This window comes from Urocitellus parryii, chromosome 4, assembly GCF_045843805.1.
Source record: "Urocitellus parryii isolate mUroPar1 chromosome 4, mUroPar1.hap1, whole genome shotgun sequence".
In the NCBI taxonomy this organism is placed as follows: domain Eukaryota; kingdom Metazoa; phylum Chordata; class Mammalia; order Rodentia; family Sciuridae; genus Urocitellus; species Urocitellus parryii.
Genome location: NC_135534.1, coordinates 25,933,599 through 25,940,846, shown reverse-complemented (window position 1 = coordinate 25,940,846; position 7,248 = coordinate 25,933,599). Strand labels below are relative to the sequence as shown.

General features: G+C 34.3%; 1 non-coding gene across 1 annotated transcript; it reads right to left on the bottom strand.

Moving 5' to 3' along the window:
* Positions 1–5,291: 5,291 nt before the first annotated feature.
* On the bottom strand, positions 5,292–5,423 carry LOC113194207 (small nucleolar RNA SNORA42/SNORA80 family). The gene has a single exon (XR_003302249.1). It is a non-coding gene; the product is annotated as a small nucleolar RNA SNORA42/SNORA80 family (small nucleolar RNA).
* Positions 5,424–7,248: the final 1,825 nt, after the last annotated feature.

Here is a 7,248-nt window from a genome sequence, read left to right as displayed (position 1 = left end):
AGTATAGTTTATTCCAGCTAGGAGTAGTAGTTAAGCAAACTAACAGACACAGTGTTGCATTTTCATAGAACCCTGTGAGTAAAGTGTTTTCTACTAAATTTACTAGCTACATCATATATATCCTTCTGATCATGATTGTTGATATTATTCTGGACATGGCTCCCAAGAAGTCCTGAATCTGCCTTTGTCTGACATCCCATCCACTTCCCATGAAAAGGTAGGCACACAAAAATCAAAGATAAAGGGATTCTTCATAGGAATGTGAAAAAAGGTGATTAGAATATAACCTTATAATCAGGAGATCTTGAACTTGAAACCCTAAAGTAACTCTTTTTTATTTTTTTAAAGACAGAGAGAGAGAGAGAATTTTTCAATATTTATTTATTTATTTAGTTAGTTAGTTAGTTTTCTGCGGACACAACATCTTTGTTGGTATGTGGTGCTGAGGATCGAACCCAGGCCACATGCATGCCGCTTGAGCCACATCCCCAGCCCCTAAAGTAATTCTTAAGAAAGGATATTACATGTTGGTCCAAGGCAAGGGATGAGAAGGGAGAGGGAGTGAGTCTGAGGACAATTACTAGCAATGCAGATGCAGTCATTTGAACGTCAAATATGCCATCATTGGTGACACCAAGCCACCGAGGCTTAATTATTCCTTCAAAAACTACATCAGCAATGGGTTTTGATAATCACCAAAGGAATCTCATGTGAAGATTGATGTGTGAGCTGAAGTGGGTTGCTGAGCACCTGCCAAAGGAGACAAGGAAAGAGCCACTTTCTGCCAAGACTGGCTTCCTGTGCTTCAGTCACATCGTATGACTGCTTTGGCTCCTGTCCTAATATTCAAGTGAGCTTAATTCCCAGCAATACCACACGTAAGGTGTGCAGATGCAAACTTGGAATGCTAATATAGAAAATTCAATACAGATCTTAGCAGAGTTTATGGAAAACGCAAAGCTCGTGTACAGAGCAGACGGTGGCTAAATGTCAATGCAGACTTGTGAGCGGATATGGATTGTGTACAGAGATTCGGGGCAACCTCAATTCTCTAGAATGTGATGAAAAACTTAGAATAAGACAAAGACCCGTGTTGAGTTGCTTCACTTTACCACACACAGAGGAGACCCAAAATCCCTCACTAAAAAACAATTCATTTATAACTGAGTCACATTTCAATCAAATGATTATTAGATTCTCAAGCCACAACAGGTCAAAGCAAACTGGAAGTTAAGTGAAAATTGGAGCTTTTATATGTTACTTGCCACTAAATTTTATTAGCTACTATATATATAGTAGCTAATAAAATTATATATATTGTTGATATTCATGACCTGGGCCCCCAAAAGTCCAGAAGAAGACACTAAAATTAAAGATAACAAATAATTACACCAATATTCAAAAAGTTTGGTCCAATAATTCAAAATATAAGCAGCCTGTATATATTTGCTGAGAATACTAAAAAATCTTTGAATCCTCTCTGTTTTGTCCATGGATATTACAAAATAAAAAAATCTATCATATTTTACAACTTGATCACACACAGAAACACATATAGATAGAAAATGAGGGGAAATATATATCCAAATATAAATATCCAGCCTGAAATTAAAATTGCAATATTAGGGAATAAATCTAAATATCTACAAAAAGAATTTTTGGAAAGATGAATAGTATCTAAAACATTGTTTTCTAAGAAAGTTTTCTCTAAGAAAGTTTTCAGTATAATAGCTTCCCAAAAGCACCATAAATTTCTCCTATCATCTTCTCTTCTCTGGGACACATAGAGTACCTCCCTCACTGTTCTCCTCTAATATAGCTTTAAATCATACTGTGATATTTTGAGCAGTTATGATGCATTGAGTACAATAGCATATCACATGAATTTCTACTACATTTAAGAAGCTGTACATAGCAATCAATATAGTTCACAATTTACACATGAAGGAAATCCCTTTGTTTCTTCACTGAGAACTCATTTCACATCATTTTAATAATGGAAAGAGTAGGTGACTTGTAGTAAAGTCTGATTTGAGTTTATGTTCTATTCACTCTTTTGATAATCTTAATGAATTGTTTGTAAAATGGAACTTAAAAATAATAACAACTCATAACCTGATAATAAAAGAAAAAGTATTTTGTATCTTAAAATGAACAATATGAAGCTGTTATATGTTTTAACAAATATTCAGCTTCAGAAAGAATCTTAGATGAGAGAGTATGATCAAGAAAGACGAGAGAAGAAGGAACAAAGAAAAGATGGAACGAGGTGGAATGAGGGAAGAAAAGCAAATAAAGTTAATAAGAAGAAAAGGAAAAGAGACTAAGCTATTTCCTCACTTGAATGTGTATAATCATATTTTCCTGAATTATTTCTATGTGCCATCTCTTGCAGGAAGGCATTTGCTCACGGATCCTGACCCTTGCTACTCTTTGCTCATAGAGTTTCCAGACAATACTCAATGTTCAGGAAAACTAAAAGAAACTGGAGTGAAGAGGAAAGGGAGATAGGAAAACTACAATTGCTGAGTGTCAAGAGCATTGTGTGTGTGTGTGTGTGTGTGTGTGTGTGTGTATGTGTGTGTGTGTGTGTTGGGCAATTGAGGTGGATTTAGACACAGGAAGGCTCCTCTTCCCCTGGAAGAGCAGCATTGCAAAAGAGGTAAGTCAAAGAGATTTTTTAAGGAAGAAATGAGCTTTAAAATTAGATCAGTTAAATGTGCTTTGGGAAGCACAGGTAAATATAAGCATTTTACTGTTTACTGCAGGATTATGATTTAATCTTATGCCATATTCAATGTGAGAATGTGAATATAAGTCAGAGTGACAAGAGGAAGATGGCAGAACAGGAGTCTGAGACCGTGAAATGAGGAATAAATGATGGCAGCTTCATACTGCCCAATTTCAAGCAGATGGCAAAGCTATGGTAATCAAAATATTATGGCATAGACATAAAGATAGATATGTAGCCAAGGTGTAGAATAGAGTCAAGAATAAATCCAGAGTGCCTATACAGCTTAATGATCTTTAATATGGGTACTCAGACTCCAGAGTGAGGAAAGGATTATCTCTTCAACAGAGGGTTTTAGAAATACTGTATGTCCACATGGGACAGAATGGATTTTATTATATCCTATAATATGCAGCAGAATTAACTCAAAACTGATAATAGATTTGAAGATAAATCCCGAGTCCATAAAACTTTTAGAAGAAAACAAAAGGGAAAGAGCTTCATAACATTGAACTTGACAAATGACATTTTAGGCACAACACCAGAAGCACAGCCAAAATATAAAGCAAAGATAGCAAAATGAAACTACATCAATCTAAAAAGTTTCTGCACAGCAATGTAAATATCAAGAGGAAAAAGACAACCCGCAGGATGGTAGAGAATATTTGCAATCATGCATCTATAAGTGGGTAATATCCAAAATCTATTAATAACTCAAATAATTCAATAGTAAAGAGTCAAATAACCCAAAGAAAAAATTGGCAAAGAATTTTAATAGGAATTTCTCAAAAGGAGAAGTAAAAATTGTAACAACTATACAAAAAATGTTCAACATCACTAATCATATAGGAATCATACAAATCACAAGTAAAATCTTACCTCATTTGTATTAGAATGACCCTGATTAACAACAGGAGAAAATAACAAAACATACCAAGTATTGGCAAGAACACAGAAAAACTGGAACCTTTTGACACTTTGTTAAAAATGTAAATTCATAAAGCAACTATGGAAAATAGTCCAGAGTTTCTTTAGAAAACTAAAATAGAATCACAGAGTGATTCAGTAATCATATTTCTGAGTATTTTTCAAAATATTTAAAATCAGAATCTAAAGAGATATTTGCACCCCCATATTAATTGCAACATTATCACAACATCTAGGAGAAGGAAGCAAACCAATTGTCCATTACTGCATGAATGGATAAAAACAATAGGGTATATGCTTGCAGTGGAACAGTATTCCTCTTTGAAAAGGAAGAAAATCTTGTCATATGCTACAAAATAATTGAATCTTGAGGACATTATGCTAACCAAAATAATACAGTCAGAAAAGGACATTCCATATGAATCCACTTAGACAGGTATCTGAAGTTATCAAACCGACAGGATTTTCTAATCACAGAAAGTAGAATGATTGTCCTGAGGAGCTAGGGATAAGGGGAAAATGAGAAGACTTTTAATAGACTGAGTTTCAGTCATGCAATATGAAAAAGTTGTAGGGATCTGCTGTAGTAAACAATACTGTACTGTACACATCAACACCACACACATTTGTTGAATACAACTTCAAAAGAGCAATTATTAAAATATCTACTTGTAAACAAAGTTTAATATGTGCACAGTAAAAAAAAGTTGTGAATATAAGATAGTAAAACATTGTATTTTTTCAGTATCAGTGGTCTGGATACACATACAAATCTACAAGTGTGTATATGTACACATACATACAAAACACATATTTTTAGCCTTTTGATTATTTTGCTATTTTTTTTCTGGATATGTTGCAATCTTTCTTATTAAATTTGAGATCTAGGATAAACATAATAGTTGATAGTGTATGCTGAGTGCAGAGCAATTTCTGGCTATATATTTCTCTTAACTATCCATAAGTCAGTGGTATATGTTCATGTTAAGCTTTTGGTATAGTTCCGGCACACAGTATTCCACCAAATTGAACTGTATTCCCAATGCCTTTACAAAACAGAATTTTTAAATATCGATACTGATCATTAGTTTTATAAATATCAGGCTAGAAATTTTCCTCTATTTCTCTATTTCAAGCAATTTGGTTCATCTTGCTATTATCCACCTTCATATTTACAAATGACCTTCATCTTTATTTGATTAAAATAAACCCCAACAAACATTAGTCTTCCTTTCTCAGTGGAATGAAATGTTTTCACAACATTAAGTAAATCTACCAAGTTAGAAAGCTGAGGGCATTTTAATTTCTATGACTGACAGAGCCTGTTAAAATTGGTTGTAATTGGTACTTTTCAAAAATTACATTAAAATCTGCAAGTAATCACTAGCTCTACATGATAACACACATTCTATATAAATTCAGAAATTTAAATAGATCTGTTCTATTTGGTTTTAGGGGCACTTTGGATATTAGGGATATTTTGGGTTGTCAATGAAAGTTGCTTAACATAGATGTAGCATCAGATTCTAAACAGCTGAAGAAAATGCTTTATAATAATCTAAACATGGAGTTTAATTCTGTTTTTCATATAAATTAAAATACTTGTGTAAGCTTTCTTTCTTTTTTTCTTCCTCACTATGCAACCTATTTCAGTGTCAGCAGCCTATGACCACAGAGGCCAGATAATGGCTCAAACTCAGTTTGCTCTGGCATGGGACTCCATGAAAGACCCAGGAGGACAGGCCTACTATAAATCCAAACCTGCTCCCAGTGCAACCTTGAAATATGCATGAACTTTTCCAGGAATGAAACGAACATATAAATCAAAGAAAGTCTATATTCTGTTCTGTTCAGACCTTTCCAAGATTTGGTCATTATTTCCAAAAAACATACACCAGATGTAATTCATTCAGGATTTTTAATCCACTAAGGCTATGGAATTGAATTTGCAATTGTTTTAATTATCACAACTCTATTTGTAGGTGGAGGCATCTGCATGGTATATGATGTTTTATACTGTGGAAGAGTTGAACCATTTACATATCAATTACAAATTTTAAAAATTGCTTTCCTTTTATTATAGTTAGATGCCTATTTATTTCTAATTATAAATAGTATATATATGAGGTAGATGACACTAATTACACATTCCATTAAAAGATAGCAAAGGAAGGGTTTTATAAAACACTTGCTATATAAAGCAGTTTTTAGATCTCAAGGCCCTAGAGCCCTACTGAACCACTGTTCTACAACTATCCTGAGAGGTGGAATTTGCTCAGATTTATCTGGTGTCCTAATCAAGGAACTTACCAATTCAACATTGCTCCTGACTCTGGTGTAAGTTATTGCATATATTGAATTAAATGGATCTGGACTATATTTCTGAGAATATTTCCCTAACTCAAATCACAGTTTTATAATTGCATTCTTTCTTTATATCTCAAAACCTTTTCCTGTGGGTCCTGTTTTGTTTCATCTATTTTTATATTCACCTTTCTCCACATCAGATGGTTAGTAATATGGAGAAAGAATTTCTTAAATTATGTGATCTATGTACCAAGGAATTATTTCTGAATTCTTCTGAATTCTGTATTCTTGGGATGATTGTACATAAGATCATGTTTGACTACAACAGACTGTTAGCAGCTCTTGTAGATAAATGAGCATCATTAATCATTTTAGAATATCCATTTATAGTCATGAGGGTTCAATTTTGAAAGATATATGTTAGGGTCATTTTTTATCTTGAGAAATCTAGTTATATAAGTAAAGAAATTAACTTGTAGAGGAATCAGAAGACTTTTTGCAATAAGGAGTTTGACTAGATATTTGATGTCTAACTGGAGGCAGCTTCAGAATTCCCATCTCTCCCTCTTTCCTTCTTGCTCCATCACTGAACAAATCAGTAAGAAAATCTATAAGTTGTCCTGTTTGGTACCAGCAAGAACTTCCTATCATTTATACTGGATGTGAGTGTCCGCCTAACATGAATGTCCATTTGGAACCTCAACATGTGAACATATTTGGAAATAAGGCCTTTGAAGATGTAATTGCTTAAATTAAAATGAGGCCATGCTACATTAAGGTGCTCCTTTCATCCAATATGACGGGGGTCTTTATCAGAGGAGAAGGTGCACAGGAACAGGAAAGAAGGTCCTATGATGACAGAGGCAGCAGCAGAAGAAAGGCAGCTTCTACCCAAGCAAAGAGAAGGATCAAAGGAACTAGGAGAGAGGAACAGAGAAGTCCTTCTCTCAGACCTTTACAAGGAACCAACTCCACTGGCACTATGATTTCCCTCTTCTGAACCCTAGAATAATGACAGAAGAAGTTTCTGTGTTTTAAAGCCATGTAATTTGTGCTAACTTTTAAGAACTTTAAAGATACTAGTGTGCCATAAAACCCTGGCTGGTTCCTGGGAACCCTCACCCTAACCCTATATGCAATACAATTCAAGCCAGAGGGGGCCTTGATTATTCTTTCAAGCCAGCTTTGGACTGGCTTAAGATATTGTGTAATTACCCCAAGAAAAATCTCATTATATGAATAATAGATTTCTTCCTGCTGTCTCAGTGTGTGTGTGTGTGGCA